The sequence below is a fragment of the Triticum dicoccoides genome, chromosome 3A (assembly GCF_002162155.2).
Source record: "Triticum dicoccoides isolate Atlit2015 ecotype Zavitan chromosome 3A, WEW_v2.0, whole genome shotgun sequence".
Classification (NCBI taxonomy): Eukaryota; Viridiplantae; Streptophyta; class Magnoliopsida; order Poales; family Poaceae; genus Triticum; species Triticum dicoccoides.
In genome coordinates this window covers 765,325,094-765,344,599 of record NC_041384.1, presented here as the reverse complement: position 1 = coordinate 765,344,599, position 19,506 = coordinate 765,325,094, and the positions used below count along the sequence as shown (strand labels likewise).

The window sequence follows — 19,506 nt, the reverse complement described above, 5'->3', positions numbered from 1 at the left end:
CTAGTCACACAGGAATTTGATTGCTTAGATGTCAAAGCTGAAACAGAGCAGTTATCTGACTATGAGATTAACAGGATGAAAGGTCTATGCTCTGATCTTGTCCCTGGAGAGGTTATCTGCCTACATTATGCAGATGACACCATCCTTTTTGTAGAAAACTCTGAGGAGAAAGTTACTAATCTCAAACATATTCTAACATGCTTTGAGAATGTTTCTGGTATGAGGATCAACTACTCAAAGAGTGAGATTATCCCCCTTGGGCTCACTGACAGTGAAGTAGACTCTTACAAGAATATCCTAAAATGTACTATAGGTACATTCCCTATTAAATATCTAGGCATCCCCCTTCATTATGACAAGCTAAGGAGAGAAGACATCCAGCCCCTCATTGACAAGATCCTCAAAAGGATGGCTGGGTGGAGAGGGTAACTTCTCTCTTATGCTGCTAGGGTAGTTTTGATTAAAGACTGTCTTGCTAGCATCCCACTATACCTACTCTCCTTCTTCAAATTCCCCAAGTGGGCTCTTGACCTAATCAACGGCCAACTCGCCCACTGTCTTTGGAGTGACTTTGAGGGAGATAGGAAGCTTCATCTAGCAAACTGGCATTTAGTTTGCATGAGGAAGGAGTATGGGGGATGGGTATCCCTAACATCAAGGATGTTAACCTATGCCTATTAGGCAACTGGGTTAAAAGATATATCCAAGATGAAGGCAAGATCTGGAGACAAATAGTAGACTCTAAGTACATTAAGAAAAGCCCCAACATTTTTGCAGCCAATCCACAAAACACATCCAAATTCTGGCAGGGAGTGATGTGGGCTGCAAAAGCCCTGAAGTTTGGGTATAGATGGAAAATAGGTAATGGTAAGAAAGTTAGATTTTGGGAAGACATATGGTTTGGCACCTCCCCACTGTCAGTGCAGTTCTGGCCCCTGTACATTATTTGTCACCAGCAGGGGGCTACTATTGCAGACATTTGGGATGGGGTGAATATCAAACTAACTTTTAGAAGAGTTTTCTCAGATACCATGATGGAGAACTAGTACTGCCTAGAGCAGACCATCAAGAGCTGTGAGCTGACTGGAGATGAAGATTCCCTAATTTGGCAATATGAGAATAAAGGGATCTACTCTACTAGTTCTCTTTACAATATTATCAATTTTAGAGGGGTGCAACCTATATATATACCTGCTGTGTGGTCGATAGTGGTTCCTCCTAGAGTACAAGTGTTTTTGTGGCTCCTGACTCATAACAAGTTGATGACTAAGGACAATTTGTTAAAAAGAGGGATCACTAAACCGCCTGAATGCATGTTTTGTACAGAGCACGAATCCATAGATCACCTGTTCTTTGGATGTGTAGTTGTTAAACAGATTTGGGCTGATGTGTCCAAAATCCTTTCCTATGATTTAGGTAATGACTACATATCTATTGCTAGATTTTGGCCAGCCCATAAGAATAAGATGGTCTTGAACTCTGTCTGTGCCTGTGTTATGTGGTGCATCTGGAAGTTCAGAAATTCCATGGTTTTTAATAGTGTAATGTGGACTGACCTTAAACAGGTTTGGTGGCAGATTCACTTGACTCTCAAGAAGTGGATGATCTTGTTCAAAGGAACAGGCCTAGAAGAATTGAAGCTAGTTTCTCAAAAGGTAGCAATGATCCTCACCTCTCCCTTTCTGCTGACCATGGGGTGATCGATGGCAATGATACTGTGGGTATCTTAAACCTAGATTCACTCTCCAAGATGTCATTGGGAACTGAGAGACTGGGTGCAGGTCTACCGCCTCCTGTCCGCTACACACCTCCAAACAGCCCTAGGAGGAACTGTAAGCATGCATCGCCGCTGAGCCCGGCCACTCCACTGGAACTGCCGCTGACTCCAGTCCAAACCTTCAAGAGGATCAAATGGGGGTGTGCACAAGCGAGTCAGAAGAATGCTGGAGCTGTACTGGTGGGCGAATGAAGAGATGGAACTCTCTGTGGGATCTCTGTCTGTTTTGGTGCCAGCACTTTAGTTTTTCAGTTTTAGAACTCTGTGTCTTGTAATAAGTTCTGACTCTTTCAAGTTTAGTGAGCGGCCTGCTCCCTTTTCTGTTGGTAACAGTTAAGGGGATGTAGTTTTTTCTTTTTTAAATCTTTTTGAACCTTGATATAAGGCTATTTCTATTATGTACCTGGTTTCACGTTTTCAATGAAAATGGTGGAGCCGGGGGGGGGGGGTTGTTTTTTGCCCTCCTGTCAGTCTAAAAAAAGTGTGGGATCCCTATATGCGAGAACAAAACAAAACTTCTACGCTTCATATCTTTGTTTCTCCATTCTTGAGCAATATCTAGTCAAGTGGGTCCACACACATATATGTTTCCACAGGGACTAAAACGTGTGATATAATAAACAAACATGATTAGTCTCCTATATGTATATTGTCATCAACATCAAATTATAAGCTGCCATGAGGTGTCGCAACGATCCAACATCCTCTTGCTCATTTGGGTCATGACGTATTCCACCCCCTGATTTGTAAACGCCTTCTCACAATTCTCCCCGGCGAAGCTGGCCTCTCCAATCTTTCATGCCGCTTCGTCATAGGCGCGGTTGCCAAAGTCCGTATGTGCATGCTCTAGGTTGTCATTGGCTTAGTTGTATTCGCCTCTGCACATGTCCAGCGCCAACCCCAATTTCTCATCACGCTCGTATTTTTCGAAAAGAAGGATCACTACCGGACTCGCGGTCTATGCCTACGGCCACGGGCCGTCGGCATAGGCCCCTAAGCCGTCGGCATAGATCTATGCCTACGGCTGTCGTCGGCATAGACCCGTCGGCGTAGATGTTCTCAGCGTAGTCTTGTCAGTCCGTCGGCATAGTAAAGCCGTCGGCATAGTATAGCCATAGTTGGAGAAGGTTTGGACTGATTGAGGGCGTCAGCCGTCGGCATAGTATAGCCATCGGTAGTGTTTTCCGTCTGACGGCAACGGACGGCACCGTCAAAAGCGCGGGCGAATCATGCAATGCCACGTGGCAGATGTATGCCGACGGCAAAGCCGTCGGCATATCTCTGCCACGTGGCAACCCGTGGTACTCCTGGTGGCAGGGCTATGCCTACGGCAAAGCCGTAGGCATAGATGAATCTATGCCGACGGCTTTGCCGTAGGCATAGCTCTGCCACGTGTCGTCTCCTTGTTACTCCTGGCAGCAGAGATATGCCTACGGCAAAGCCGTCGGCATAGATTTCCATGTATGCCTACGGCAAAGCCGTAGGCATAGATATGCCACGTGGCGAGCCCTGGTAACTCCTAGGCTTATATATGCCGACAGCTTTGCCGTAGGCATAGTTTTTTCCCCTGTTTTCTCTTTTCCAATTCATTTGACAGCATTTCAAAACAGAACAATATGAAATTATGCACAAATATGACAGTTCATCATCTAAACATACTCAAGTTCACCATCATCATCTAAACATACTCAAGTTCATCACATCATCTAAAGATCATCACCGACTCAAGTTCATGAACATAAAAGTAGTGCAAGACATGAAACATCATAAAAGTAGGAATATGAAAGGCATGGCACGATGGCCACATGCACGGAATCATCAAGCAAGACCACCTCCGCCAAAACCACCACTTCCGCCAAAACCACCACCACCTCCGCCAAAACCGCCATCGCAACCACCACCACTCTGCCAGATCGGAGTGACTGGGGTCGATGGAGCAGGAGTCGAGCCACCGATCCCCTACATGTTTCAGAAAAGATTCTAACGGTAAATATGATATGATAGTGTTGAATGAACAAGAACTAGTTTGTAAGTAGTTAGGAAAATGTACTAACCGGACCATCACTGCCTAGTGCCACCCATTCATCGAACGTGGGCACGTGTGGGGGTTCTCCCGCAGGTGGTGGTGGGGGTCCCATTTGTGGTGGATCCGTGAGGTTACTCCAAGACGCCAACATGGCCTGAATGTTAGTTAAACAAGCAAACTAGAAGATCAGAAGGAATGAAAGTGCAAAAATTTAGCTTGGTTTTAAGAGGGCAAAACTAACCGTCATCATCTGACGGTTGTAATCATCGTTTGCCTTCACTTGTTTCAAGTACTCCCGCACCTCGAGATTCCTATGCTCGACAAACTCCTTATATGCCTACATAATTTAGATTGTTTCTAAGTGAGCAATGCTGAAAATAAACTGAGAATGCTAGTTAGAAAAAGATAAAGAGGAAGTACTTACAGCATGCTGGCGGGCTAAGGGAGTCTGTGAACGCCCCGTACTCTCTAACTGGCTCGGGTTGGCAGCCCGAAGCTGTGTGTACGAGATCGAAGGAGTGATCAAGCCGTCGAAACACGGATACCGGCCATTCTTCTTCCCCTGGATGGCCACCACCGCCGTGTCGTCGATCTGAGACTGGGCGACCTCAGCAACAAGAACATCCGGATGCAACTCCTGATAGTGATGAATGTAAGACCCCAGGTGCTCCTCAGTCTTGCCGTAGTACTGGCTCTCGCCCTCCTTGCGATGACTCCGCTCGCGGGCCAGCTTCCACGACTCCATGTCTGAGAGCGGCCTCTTCAACTTGTCCTCCTACAACGTCAAATAGAAGTTAGCCATACATAAGAACATGACGGTAAAGAAGAACAAAAATGCATCATGCACATAGATATACCTTCATGGCCTTGAAGCCCCAGTGGTTCCTGTTTCCTTGGCCGTGTGTCCCGTCGGCTCCACAGTTAGCCCGGGCCTTGATGCTCTTGGCAGCAAACTCTGCATCGGTGCCGAGCCACCTATCCACCAAACTCGCCCATCCGTCATGCCTTCCATAGCACCAACGAGGAACAACCTATGCAAATTTTGGAAGCATGACATGTGAGCACGAAACATAGAGTTGACTGCTTGAAACAATGAAAAGTTAGTTATAGTTACCATCATGAACTGCTCCCTGTTCAAGGTAAGTCGTGACTTCTACGCTTGAGTTTTGGTCATCTTTTGGCACAGGTAGTAGTGGTAGTACTGCGAGACGGTAACCCAGCGCACCTCGTACTACAACTGACGAGCTTTCTTCTTCGCAGCCGCAAGCAAGACCACGTCGGCTCTGGCCTTGTGCTCGTCAAGAACTCTATAGAGTCGCTGCATAAACCAGAAGCAAACAAGGCATGAGTTGAGTGATTCAATGATAAACTATGAACGAAACTGAAGACAAGTGATTCAGAAGAGAACTTACCCAAAATTTGGTGATGACGGCCTTAGCGGCCGTCCCGTACTCCGCGTTGCTGCAAGCCTTGTAGTGGGCCTAGCTCGTGGCCAAAACCCGCAGCTGCGGGTCCCTGTCTGGCCGCGGGCAGAATAGGCCAGGCCAAAACTCCTTCAACAGGACAGTGATAAGGCCGTTCGGTTTACGGCCCTTTCCGCGAAGGATCCAGTTTCTGCAAAAGAATCAAATGATTGCCATGTGCACAATAAGAAAATGTTGTCATGTGTTGAAAATATGATTAAGAGGCACTTACTCTGTCCCCACAGGTTCAATGAGCCACTTGTGCTCCTCGATAGAAGGTGGTGTAGGTAGTCCGGCATTACCACGCAGCCACCCCAGTGGAGCACCCGGTGGCAAGTCACCCCACAACTCGGGATCAACCTCCCCTCCACCCTCCTCGCCCTCCTCCTCACCCTCCTCCTCCTCACCCTCCTCCTCGGACTCCTCCTCCTCAACCTCCTCCTCGCCTCCTCCTCCTCGCCATCAGGAACATACTCCTCCTCCTCAGACTCAGAAGGTGCCTCTGTATGGGAGGGCATCGAAGAAGACCCTCCTATTTCGGACACGGCCCAGAGTTTTTTGCCCCGGCTGCCTCTCCCCCCACCTCCTCCTCCTCTAGGGGCTCTCCCCCCACCACCTCCTCCTCTAGGGTCTCCTCCCCCGACCCCTCCACCTCCCTGTGAGGTGTGATCCTCGCGTAGTCGGGAGGGAACCTTGTGGGCTCGTCCACTCCGAGTAAGTCCTTTAAATTTACTGAGGAAACTGGCGCCGCTAGACTTGCCCATGATTAGCAAACCTGCATTGAGAAGAGAATAAACAATTAGTAAGGATATCAATTAAACAAGCATACAGGAAAAACATTAATACCAGAAGAGCACATTAAGCATACTATTGTAATGATCATTAAAAGAACTTACATTTTGTAGAACCCATATGAATCATCACTATTGTAATCTATTTGTGGAGCGGTCTCATCATCACTATCACGCATATCTTCTTCGTTGTCTGACGGAGGTGGAGGCTCTTCCTCATCGTCAGCGTCTTCATTTAACTTTTCAAGCATAATTATGTCTCTTTGATTCACAACTGCCTCAACATCAATCCGTGCGTCGTCGTCATTTGGGTCCAGGTCAACATAACCCAAGTCATCATCCTCGTTGTTGCGGACCACGTCATCATGTTCCTCTTGATAGAACACTCCCTCGTATGTCATGGGGTTTATGTTGTAGTAATCATCATCGTTCGGGTCCGGTAGCTTACCATGCGGCGACACCTTGAACACAACTTCCCAACCCTTTAGGTACTCTTTCTGGCATGGGTAAGGCAGATAATATACTTGTGTGTCCTGGGTAACGGCGATAAAGAGATCAGCTCCGGCATAGATGGTTGATGGTTTAACTTCAACTAAACCAACAGATGGCGTATGTCTCAGACCCTTTTTGGGGTCGAACCATCGACATTTGAACACAGTGAGACTTAGGTGTTCGCGGCCACGTTTGAATGTAAGCTCGTATATTTTTCCTACCCTTCCGTAGTAATCTACTTTATTATATCCTTCAGTGAAGACTCCGGTATTTATGGTTTTGGGATCAGGCCGACTATTCTGGTGCTCCTCTGTATGGAAGCGATACCCATTCACATCATACTTTTCGCATGTCATGACGACAGGGTCAAAACCCATGGAAACCCATCTCAATTCTTCATCCATTGATTCGGTCAGATCATTTCCCTACAAGTTTAATTGAAATTGTAGGGTGCATGAGTTTCATTGAAATTATAGGGTGCATGAGTTTAATTGAAAGTGTGAAAAATTACTTTCTCCATGAACCACGCAACGAATTTTTCCTTCCATCAGCACCCTTTCAGAGAAGAGCAAGTGCCTCCGCTTCAGTAGGAGGTAGCATTCCCGTCCATTTTTCTTCAATGAATCGACTACAATAAGAAAAGCGGTATAAGAACTAGGCAAAGTGAACCTAACGAATTGACTAAAAGAATGGTGCAAAGGTATTACCTCATCCAATCATCCTCAACTTCCTTGATGTTGTGCAAGATATAGAACATGACATCCTCCCACTCATCTCATGGCATGACATAAGGTTTCGAGCATCCAGCCCTACCACCTTGCCCGATGAATAGAGGCAACTTGGGTTTATACTTGGGTTCTTCTGTATTGTATCAAGACACCTTATTGTGCAACGTGGGAACATGGTCCGGATAGTAGGCTGTCCTGAGGTCTGCCACCTCCTCTAGGATAACTGCCTCAGCTATGGAAGCTTCAATCTTAGCTTTGTTTCCACATTTCTGTCTCAGATGCTTGTTCTGTCTCTCAGGGCCGTACTGCCAACGATTCTGCACAGGGCCCCCCAACAATACCTCGTTCGGGAGGTGCAAAATGAGATGTGTCATCGGAGTAAACAAGCCTGGCGGGAAGATCTTATCTAGCTTGCATATCAACTCCGGCGCCTTCTTATGCATTTCTTTTATCTTCTTAGGACATACTTCTTTAGCACAAAGCGTGCGGAAGAAATGGCTTAACTCCGCAAGCACACGCTAGACACGCTCGGAAACATAGCCCCGAACCATCACCGGCATAATCCGCTCAATCCATACATGATAGTCATGACTCTTGAGCCCGGTCACTCTGCCCGTTTAAAGATTGACCCCCTTACTTATATTCGACGCATAACCATCAGTGAACTTCACGACGTGTTTCAGCCACTTGAATGCCTCCATCTTATGATCCTTTTTAAGTACGAAGTCAGCATCTGGCTTGAACCAAGATTTTCGACTGCCTGTGGGAGGCTGCATGTGTAGACGTGGTCTATCACAAATATTCTGTTGATCAACTCTAGCATTAACATTATCCTTTGTCTTATCAGGAATGTTGAGGATCGTGCGAAAAAGGGACTCTGCGACATTCTTTTCGGTGTGCATCACGTCTATGTTGTATGGAAGTTTGAGGTCCTTAAAATAGGGAAGCTGCGTGAAGGGGGTAATGTGAGTCCAGTTGTGCGTCTCACCATATCCTTCAAAAAAAATTTCCCTTTACCTTTTCCTTTGTCCTTGCCCTCGTCTTCTCCTGTGGCTTTGCCTTTGCCTTTGCCTTTCCCTTCACCGGCAGGCTTAAGAGCTTTCAGCTGAGCAAGCACATCCGCACCAGAAAATGTTGGAATCTCGTTTACTTCATGGACAACTTTGCCTTTTGTGAAGTTCTTCTTGTCTTCCCTATCAGGATGGTCTGGAGGGAGGAACTGTCGATGCAGGTCAAATGCAACATACTTGCCACCCTTCTTCAGCCAAATGAAAATCAAGGCCTGCATGCACACTGGGCAAGGCATCTTTCCACTTGTACACCATCCGCAGAACAGGGCATAACCGGGAAAGTCATGCATGCAATATTGTAGCCAAACTTTCATCAAGAAATTTTTCTACAGATGTCGGTCGTATGTCAACCTCGGTAAGTACCAAGAATGGTGCAAATCATCACTACAAGAAATATGTCAACTTATGACCTTCTGTCAGTGACCCTCGAAGAATTGGTCATAAATTTATGACCATTTTAGACCAATTGGTCAAAAGCTGTTCAGGGGGCTTCAAACCCTAAACCATTGCGACCATTTTGGTCAAAAAGGTCGTAATTTCCTTACACGAAATGGTCACAAAGCAAACAGTGCTAGTCCGCTGCCTTATTTCTAGTTGTTAATGACCAATATAGATGGTAATAACCTTGTAGATTGTGGTGGGTTGGGATGACTAGGCGCCATCTCATCAGTTTTGCCTATGTGTCATGTCCATGTGGCAGTTTTTGCCCTAGGTTGTGAAGCAACCTATATTTCTATCATTCCCAAAACTCCCAAAAAAATCTCATAAATTCTTTGGGTCATATCTTCATCAAATATGTAAAAATCTTCCTTGCCTAGTTCAAAAATAATTCAAAAATATTCATTTTCCTATTCTATTCAGAGTAACAGTTTGTGAAGGAAGTACCACTTTGGCTTGTCCAAATAGTATCCATTTTCTACAATGCTTTCCTATGACCAATAACGATCCTCCACCAAATGCCAGCTCAATCCATTCATTATTTTGAGCCGAGCTTCAACATTCGTATTTATGTCCAGTGTGGTGGTTTGCAAAGCAAGTACCACCTAGGCTCCTCCTTTTGAGCTGGAAATTTGTGAAGACGGTCTTCTTAGTAACTGATCATCCTCAGCCAAAACTCACGCCCATTAGCCATGTACATTTCCCGTACCGCTAATCAAACACTTGGCCGCTAATTCATGTTTGAGCATCGATCGGTCTCCTCGTGAGAATCTTATGTTGTAATTTTGTTCCTAGCACCAACCTGGGGAGTGCTCAACCCACTAGACATGCCTAGGCCGCCCAGAACACAGGGCAACGCCACGGTCACGCGGTGACCACGCGACGGGCATGCGAGTTTACGCGCTCTAGAGTTGGGGCCCTCGGCCACCGCCCAAACCTCGACGTATCACCACCAAACAATGTATTTATGATTAAATAGGTACTTATGTAACTAGAAATTATTTTTGGAAAAAATAAATAGCAAACTATGAGGCAGCTGCAGTTCAAATTTGACCCGCTTCCAACTGAATCGGCGGGAATTTGTCTTTTTCACCACAGGTGGATCAAAACTTTTGACACCCAACCATTTTGTCAATTGTGCATTAAATATGTCCTAATATTTTATAAAAATGATTTGGTACAATTTTGCAACAAATATATGGTAGGTCCTTCACAAAAAAACCTCATTTCGGGCACTCGAAAAATGGAAAATGAATTTTCCGTGCAAAGAAAATGAAAACTCCCTTTGGAAACATTGTTTGGAATTCCAAGATGCACCCTTGTGCACAATATGAGATCATTTGAACAAACTATGCCATGAATGTGACCATGAGATTGAGCGTTTGGGTTGAAATCCATGAATCTTCACACATGATAGCTCATTTATGAGAACACTTTTTTAAAATAATTTCTATATTACAAGATTATTATTTTTCCTGGAAACTTGGTCACATATAATGACACAATGCGAAGGTTTCCAATTTTTTGATTTTTTTTGAATTTTTTATGCCCGTTTGCAAATGCGGTCAAAACGACGGGCTTGACCGTTCCTAGCTAGTGGTTGAATCTTGGAAAACTTTTGATGTTTCTCTGATTAAATAGATACTTATGTACCTAGAAATGATTTTTGGAAAAAATAAATAGCAAACTATGAGGCAGCTGCAGTTCATATTTGACCCGCTTCCAACTGAATCGGCGGGAATTTGTCTTTTTCACCAGAGGTGGATCAAAACTGTTGACACCCAACCATTTTGTCAATTGTGCATTAAATATGTCCTAATATTTTATAAAAATGATTTGGTACAATTTTGCAACAAATATATGGTAGGTCCTTCACAAAAAAACCTCATTTCGGGCACTCAAAAAATGGAAAATGAATTTTCCGTGCAAAGAAAATGAAAACTCCCTTTGGCAACATTTTTTGGAATTCCAAGATGCACCCTTGTGCACAATGTGATATCATTTGAACAAACTATGCCATGAATGTGGCCATAAGATTGATCATTTGGCTTGAAAGCCATTGATCTCCACACATGATAGCTCGTTTCTGAGAACACCTTTTTAAGATAATTGCCGTATTACAAGTTTGTTATTTTTCCTGGGAACTTGGCCACATATGATGACACAATGCGAAGGTTTCCCAATTTTTTGATTTTTTTTGAATTTTTTATGCCCGTTCCAAAATGCGGTCAAAACAGCGGGAATGGCCGTTCCTAGCTAGTTGTTGAATCTTGGAATTTTTTTGGTGTTTCTCTGATTAAATAGATACTTATGTACCTAGAAATGATTTTTGGAAAAAATAAATAGCAAACTATGAGGCAGCTGCAGTTCAAATTTGACCCGCTTCCAACTGAATCGGCGGAAATTTGTCTTTTTCACGAGAGGTGGATCAAAACTTTTTACACCCAACCATTTGGTCAATTGTGCATTAAATATGTCCTAGTATTTTAGAAAAATGATTTGGTCCAATTTTGCAACAATTGTTTGGTAGTTCCTTCACAAAAAAACCTCCTTTCGGGCACTCGAAAAATGAAAAATGGTTTTTTCGTCCAAAGAAAATGAAAACTTCCTTAGGCAACATTGTTTGCCATTCCAATATGCACCTTTGTGCACAATATGAGATCATTTGAACAAACTATGCCACGAATGTGGCCATAAGTTTGATCATTTGCCTTGAAAGCCATGAATCTTGAGAGATGATAGCTCATTTCTAAGAACACTTTTTTAAAATAATTGCCGTATTACAAGTTTGTTATTTTTCCTGGGAACTTGGCCACATATATTTACACAATGCGAAGGTTTCCCAATTTTTTGATTTTTTTTGAATTTTTTATGCCCGTTTCAAAATGCGGCCAAAACGGCGGGAATGACCGTTCCTAGCTAGTTGTTGAATCTTGGAATTTTTTTGGTGTTTCTATGATTAAATAGATACTTATGTACCTAGAAATGATTTTTGGAAAAAATAAATAGCAAACTATGAGGCAGCTGCAGTTCAAATTTGACCCGCTTCTAGCTGAATCGGCGGAAATTTGTCTTTTTCACGAGAGGTGGATCAAAACTTTTTTCACCCAACCATTTGGTCAATTGTGCATTAAATATGGCCTAGTATTTTATAAAAATGATTTGGTCCAATTTTGCAACAATTATTTGGTAGTTCCTTCACAAGAAACCTCATTTGGGGCACTCGAAAAATGGAAAATGATTTTTTGTCCAAAGAATATAAAAAATCCCTTTGTCGATACTGTTTACTATTCCAAGATGTAAACTTTTGCAGAGTATAAAGAACTCATTTTGAACAAATATAAAGAATATAAAGAATATCATTTGAACAAATATTTGGTAGGTCGTTTACAAAAAAGAACTCATTTTGAGCACTAAAAAATGGAAAATGATTTTTTCGTGACCTATTTAAAAGGTCATAAAGTCTTCAAATTGTTTGTTGCGTTCTGATTGGTCTATAGGCATATCACGCGGATCATGCATTCGACACCGTCGGATGCTCCGGGATCCAACGGCGGACCTCATCCCCTCACCCTCTCACCCACGTAGCCCTCTCACCCCCTCACCCACGCAGCCCCCACTCCCCACCGTTCCAACCCTAGCCCCCACGCCCCCGCACCCGCACCCGCTCGCCAAACCCTAGCCGCCGCCGCCGCCCCCGCACCATGGCCATCAACGGCGAGGAGCCCGAATCCCCATGCCTCTCAAGCGCCCGAAACTCTAGCACGCGGCGCAGCCATGGCGACCGAGCTCTGGATCCCATCGACTCCCCCCATCGCACCCCTCCTCTCCTCGCAGCCACCGCCACCTCCTCCCTCGATCCAGTCCTCTCCCCAGCCTCCTTTCCCTGATCCAGTTCTCTCCCCACCGCTCCCACCCACCGCCGACCTCGCAGCCCTCCTCACCACCGTCGCCGACCTCGTCTCTCCCTCCCCTCACCATCTTTCCCTACCCTATACCCTAGATCGAGTCGAGGAGGTCAGCCGACGCGCTAGGGTTCCGTTTGGTCAGCTCCCCGCCGGCTCTCTGGTTGGACACCTGCCCGACGATGGATCTCCCGCCGCTCTCCCACCAGGCGCTCTTCGCGGCCCTCCGATCCGCGGACGCCGAGGCCATGCGCCGCCTCCTGGCCGGCGCCGAGGAGTCCGCGCTCTATGTCCTGGCGGACGCCAAGGCTGTGTGCCTCCTCCTCCCGCTCTACGACCTCGAGGCCACCAAGCTCCACTCCCGCCTCGACCTCGATGCCTTCCACGTCGCCGCCAAGCAAGGGCACACCGGTGAGCCCCTCTTCTCGCTCGATTAGTAGCTTCCGCTAGGTTTTTTAGATTGAGCCAAGTCCAGTGTGTTGCAGCAAGTTTAACCGATTCTCGTTGGGCTCAATTGCAGGGTTTGATGCTCCGAGGAACAGCATGGAGTTCGCCATGGAGGCGCCCCACAGCTACGGCGTCTTCCAAGAGGACGTCCCGGTGAGTAGTACAATCCCCTTCCCTGTTCTTTCTCTCTATCTGTCAGACTAATTCACTACATCATTTTCTTCCCTGGCCCCTGTATGCATGCGTCTGGTAATTATTTTGTTTCCAGAAAAAGGACCTATAATTCCTTTTTTCTCCTTTCATTCCAGTCACATAATGCTGTCCAATTTGACAGATGATATGCATTGTCCATCCGTCCTTGGCAGCTCTGCTGCTAGGTGTACTTGTACCTGACTATTGTTGCCTGAGAAGACAGCATGAAACACCTATTAATAATGCTGTCAAACAAACAGTAGACCACCATCTACTGCTGCTGGGCACAATCAAGTTGCCCCTTAATTACCTGGCCATTCTCTGCATCATTGCTTACCATCCTTTGCCTACCAATAAGTAGGAGGCCATGTTGAGTTGCTGGCATTGTTCTTCAAACTAGATTAGCACTACTGCTTTCCTCCGCCCCTCTTCTCCCTCGACGGTGTTCTCATCCGCCACAGCAGCTTACTGACACGATCATTGGTTCTATCTTTGTTTTGTTGGCAGCAGGGGAAGAAGGAGAAGGAGGAGTTCAGCATGGGGCCTCTCTCCATTCTCATGCTCAGCGTCGGTGTCTTCCCCGACGGTGGCTATGGCGGGACCCTCGAGATCGTCGTCTTCCTGACCGGGACCCTTGGTTAGTGACAGCATTTGTTTTCCACGACATTCAGACTTTGCTATAGTTTACTGAAACTGTTGTGGTCTGAAGAACAGTTTACTGAAATTGTTCCAAGTCTGAAAAATAGTTGTCTGAATCTATTGAAATCTGAAACTGTTAGTGTGAGGTGTCTGAAACTGTTCTAATCTTGTAGATAACCTGTGAACAAATTTACTTGTGTTGAATAACCCGTGAACAAATTTAGGACTTTGGAGTTGTCTAAAACTGTTGTAGTCTTGTAGAAAAGTAAAAGTAGTTGGATGGAAATATATTTCTCAGTCTGTGTAATAGATGGTCTGAAGCTAGTTGCAGATTTCTTTCCTTGATTCAGATAATTCAGTAAGTCCATTTCATAACATCTGCTGCTAGTAGAAATTATGGAAGCTAAAAAGCCAAATCAAGTTCAGTCATCTCATTTCACCTTTGCAAAGAAGATACTAATTTTCTAAACTGTGAATTTGATGTTAACGTCTTATATGTGCGTCTTATATGTCCATTTCATAACATGGTGCGTCTTATATGTGTGTTTGATGTTAACGTCGCCTGTGGTTTTGCAGGGTTCTGAGGCTGCACCCTGGGCACCATCAGGGTATGCTGTTTCCCTGTCCTGTTTCTTCAGTGCTCAATAGTTGCTTGTGCGACTGCTACTAGTCTTTTATGTAATGCTAAACTAAAATGGGTCTAGTTATACTAATCATTCCATGAAATTTCAGTCTGATTTGCTGGTACTCTAATAGAATCATTGTTTGCTCATGCTCAGAATCATTGTTTGCTCATGCTCAGAATGATTGTTTTACATATGTTACTTGTGATGTTCTGCTGGCTGAGATGTGCATGATCTGGGTGATGAAGAAAATCATTCGGATTCCCACAGATTTTCATGATTATTACAACCAGATACTTCTGAAGGATCATGCCATCTCTTGGACTACATATGTACTCCCTCCGTAAACTAATATAAGAGTGTTTAGAATACTAAACTAGTGATCTAAACACTCTTATATTAGTTTACAGAGGGAGTACTCCTTTATTATTGAGCAAATACTTTCCTTTGATTTTTTGCAAACCTCTTAGCAGTAATTTTTGTATCCTCTTTTTTGTGTTCTGCTGGCTGATGAGATGTGCATTACCTGGGTGATGAAGAAAATCGACGGGTCACACCATCTCCTGAAGTACATTTTCACATTTTTACTGCTTTAGACTGACTGTACATGCATTCCTTCATTGGTTATGAACCTTATTGCTCATTGTGTTCTGTTGGGTTGAACTGCATGATTCCGGGTGATGAAGAAAATCGTTCGGATTCCCATTGATATTTCATGATTAATGTAACCAGCTACTTCTGATGGATGATGGCATCTCCTGTATTACATTTGCACCACTTTATGACTGGCCGTACATGCACTCCTTGTGTTGGTCGCAACCTTGTTGCTCTGTGTTATATTGGGTCTTTTGCATGATGAAGAAAATCGTTCGGATTCCCACTGATACTTCATGATTATCACAACCAGCTACTTCTGACAGACCATGCCATTTTGTGCTCTTTAAGAGTTTTTGCTCTGTTTTGGGTTTTAATTCATTCAATAGTTTGCTGGTGTTTATTTTCCTTTGAGCCTGTGATGTTATCAAAATATTTGCTACTCTTAATGGGTTTATCCCACTTGATGATCTTAACCACCAAGATCTCTGAGGCTCTTAGTTCTAGTCTAATATTATCAGTACAGTACATCCACTGTTGCCAGATTTTCCATGGACTCTGTTTGTTTACTCTGCTAGTGGTTCCAGCATAGCTCTAGAGTACATCTATTCACTAAGATTTATACATCGTTAAAATGGAGGCTTGGGAAGAACTATTTTATTTGTAGTAATAAGTCAGGACTTGTTTGTTGCTTCAGTAGGGTGTCATACATTATAATCATCAGCTCATGTCGTCTGGGATCAAACATAGCTTTGAATTTACAAGAGTAAAGATTTATGTGAGAACTACAAACCATGTTCACTTAGATTTCCTGCTAGTTGCATATCTGCACTTCATTGTACATACGTCGTGTTGGATCTTAGTCCAGAATCCAGATCCATAGCTTGTACTGCAGCTAATATGTCATGCGTTTTGTGGCAGCAACAGCAGCTAGCAGGAGCAATTCTCTTGCTGGTTTGCATTGAAGATATTGTATTCTATTGCTATATCATTGTTTAATAAAACCACAGCATGATGCTCACATGAGATATCCACATGTTGCTGTGCTGTTTTGCTACAAGCTGTGTGTTGATTTAATAACAGGAGTTTCCTTGTCCTGGTCCTATACTGCATTTTGACTCCTATGTTTCTGTGCACGTGTGTTTAATTGATGTTGTTTCAACTTTGAACTGCTTCTGCATATACTGCAATTGAGATTTAAATTTGTGGTTGTTCCTCTTTTACAGATGCTCAAGTGTGAAGCCGTGAAGTATGAAGCAAGTGTGAAGCCATGAAGTGTGAAGCCGTCAAGTTCTACTTAGTGAAGAGTAGCATATTGTAGCATATATGTGTTGTAAAGATTGTAATAGATTTATTTAGTGGTATATTTGATGATTCTTTTTGATTATGTATGTGATCTGAAAACTTGTGAAATGGAAACTTGACCAATGGGTCCACTTATGAAAATAATCTGTCAATTTTGTACATTTCTGACATGTGGGACCAATTTGAGAGATGATCATGACAAGTGGGACCCATCTGACTAGTGGGACCAGCTTGAATATATAATGGCTGAAAATAGAAAAGCAATAAATAATAAAAGGCCACGGGCCAACAATAAAAAAGGCTACAACGTTGGGTTGGCCCATGAAGCCGACAAGAATTAACAAGGAAAAAATAATAAAAGGCCGAATTAATGGGCTCAGCCCGTGTAAAATGCTGAATTGGACCGGGCTGAATCTTGTGCCACATCAGATTGCCACGCTGGATGCCTACGTGGCCTGGGGAGGTTGCTAGTGACCAAAATGCCACAATAGGAATATTTTGGTCGTAAACGTCTTTGACCATTCCAGAAGAAAGGTCGCTATAGTCAGTTTACGACGGCCAACTTTTGACCTTCTGTTTTTGGTCACAAAAAGGTCATAAATGGAAATTTGTGACCTTTCAATGACCAATAGTGGTGGTCATAAGTTGACATATTTCTTGTAGTGCATCCACCAACGGCTGCATAAACACACTCAAATTCTTCCCCGGATATTTAGGCCCCGGAATTATAAGCGACAGGAACATGGTCTTGCGTTGCATTATGGCGCCAGGAGGGAGATTGAGCGGAATAACAAATATGGGCCAACAACTGTATGGATTAGACGACATACCATATGGATTGAAGCCATCACCTGTTATAGCAATTCGGACATTCCCAGCCTCGGCTGCTTCCTCCGGGTACTCTATATCGAATGACTTCCATGCTTCACCTCCTGATGGATGTACAATTTTTTTTGGATTGTACCTTTTCCCTTCCTTGTGCCACTTCATCATTTTGGCAGACTCCTCGGTGATGAAAAGGCGCTGCAGTCTTTTTATAAAATCAAGATACCGAAGAACCTTCACAGGGATTTTTAGCTGCTGCTTCTGACCATGCTTATTGACCACCTCAATATACCAAGAGGAACCGCACTTCCTACAGTACTTGTCATCCGCATACTCATGCCTAAACAAAAGGCAATTCTTTGGACAAACATGTATTTTCTCATAGTCCATGGAGAGCGCCTTCATGATTTTCTTCGTAGCGTACATGGTTTTCGGCAGTTCATGGCCCTCAGGCAGGCTGTTAGCCCATACTCCCAGAAATGCTTCGAAGCAACCTCGGCTACAGCCGTACTCAGCCTTGACTACCATCAGTTGCGAGATGGCATCTAGCACAGACAGCTTGGCACCCTCATAGAGAGGTTTCTTTGAGGAGGCCAAGATTTCCAGGAAGGCCTTTGCGGTTTCCTTCGGCTCCTCCGGTTCATTCGCTGAATGTGGCGGAGGTGTCGGCTGTGCAGCAAAGACATCATCTAGCATGTCTCTAACCCCATCGTCCTCATAACCAGCGACGCGTTGTCGTATCACGTCCTCTCTACCACGGTCCCGCTGGGCAAAGTTTATCGGCATATTAAAGTTGGGCATAAATCCATGCGTGCGAAGGTGCTTTGTCATCTCACTCTTATCTCTGCGGATACGTCTCTTACATCTGGCACACGGGCATTCTGGCACCATCCTCATTGGACTACGGAATATCTCTTTCAAAAACACATCAGTTTTCTCGACCCACTCTGTTGTTACTTGATTCCGACGGAAAAACCCACTATACATCCACTAATTATCTGCCATCTCTGCTTTATTGAAAGCCACACAACAAAATTAAGGATTCATTTAAATTACCCACATCAATATTTTATTTTTTACAAGGTTGACGAGAAACGACATTTAATCCACCTACATCTCTAATAGGTAAAGATGGGTCCTAATCCCACCTGAGAATGTGTAGATTGAGTACGGTCCATGCTCTACCCCATTCCGAGACAAAATTTCGGCAGCACCTCCCCGCTGTTCTCCAAATACACGTCTCGGCAAAATGTCGAGAGAATGTGCATCCGGAGAACAACAGGGAGACGCCGCCGAAATCCTGTCTCAGAACGGGGTAGAGCATGAACAACGTACCCAATCTACACATCCTCGGGCTGTCTATGGAAAGCGCTGGACAATCCGAAAGAGCTGCGGTGGTAAATATGCAATTGAATGCATATTTATCGATGCAACCCTTTCGGACGGGAGACGCCTAGGTTACGCGACTTGACGAGAAAAGAAAATCTAGTGACATGATTATTAAGATGGATTCGTAGCTCACCCTCGACTGTAGACGAAGTAGTCAAACAGCGACGAAATCACAGACCAATGCCTTCGACGACGATGACTCCAAATATATGCAACACCAGAAAGCCTGTAAATTTTACCGACAAAAAAACTTAGATCATCAAGCGACACACAAAGAATGCTAATTCCACCATTCAAGAAAATCATAGTGCTAATGACATCCATTGATCAATATTTTGCAAACTATCCACCTACAAACAGTACCAAAAAACTAAAAAAAGTCATAGAAACTTGCTAGTCTAGGCACTCGTTCTAGCCTTCTCTGTGAAGAACAGAAACTAGCATATTTTACCATGAAAATTAGCAGATGCCTAGTACACCGCTCAACTATATCCTGAGTCCAAATATCACCATGAACTCCAAAACCGTCCACAGATGCCCCCTCAACTTTTCATATACCCAGGGAGCACATATATAATTGCTAGTTGCATAACGTCACTTGCAGACTGAATAAAAATGGCTTTGGCATAGCAGAGAGCAAACTGAATAAAAATGGCTTAGTTCACCGACTTGAATAGAATAACAACTCATGTAAACACATGTCTGCCATTGGGCATCAACTACTGCCGCCAACATACGGATACAGGCTTGTGTGAACAATTCATATCACAGCAGGTAAAAAACAGTAGGTACAAAACTAAAA

General features: G+C 44.2%; 1 non-coding gene and 3 pseudogenes across 1 annotated transcript; all 4 read left to right on the top strand.

The window, feature by feature from the left end:
• Nucleotides 1–14,824: 14,824 nt before the first annotated feature.
• Nucleotides 14,825–14,899, top strand: LOC119273827 (annotated as a pseudogene).
• Nucleotides 14,900–15,262: 363 nt separating this feature from the next.
• LOC119273826 lies at nt 15,263–15,338 on the top strand (annotated as a pseudogene).
• A 99-nt stretch (nt 15,339–15,437) lies between these two features.
• Nucleotides 15,438–15,513, top strand: LOC119273828 (annotated as a pseudogene).
• An 85-nt stretch (nt 15,514–15,598) lies between these two features.
• LOC119273807 lies at nt 15,599–15,681 on the top strand. Its single transcript, XR_005134989.1, has one exon. It is a non-coding gene; the product is annotated as a small nucleolar RNA SNORD24 (small nucleolar RNA).
• The last annotated feature ends 3,825 nt before the right edge of the window (nt 15,682–19,506 follow it).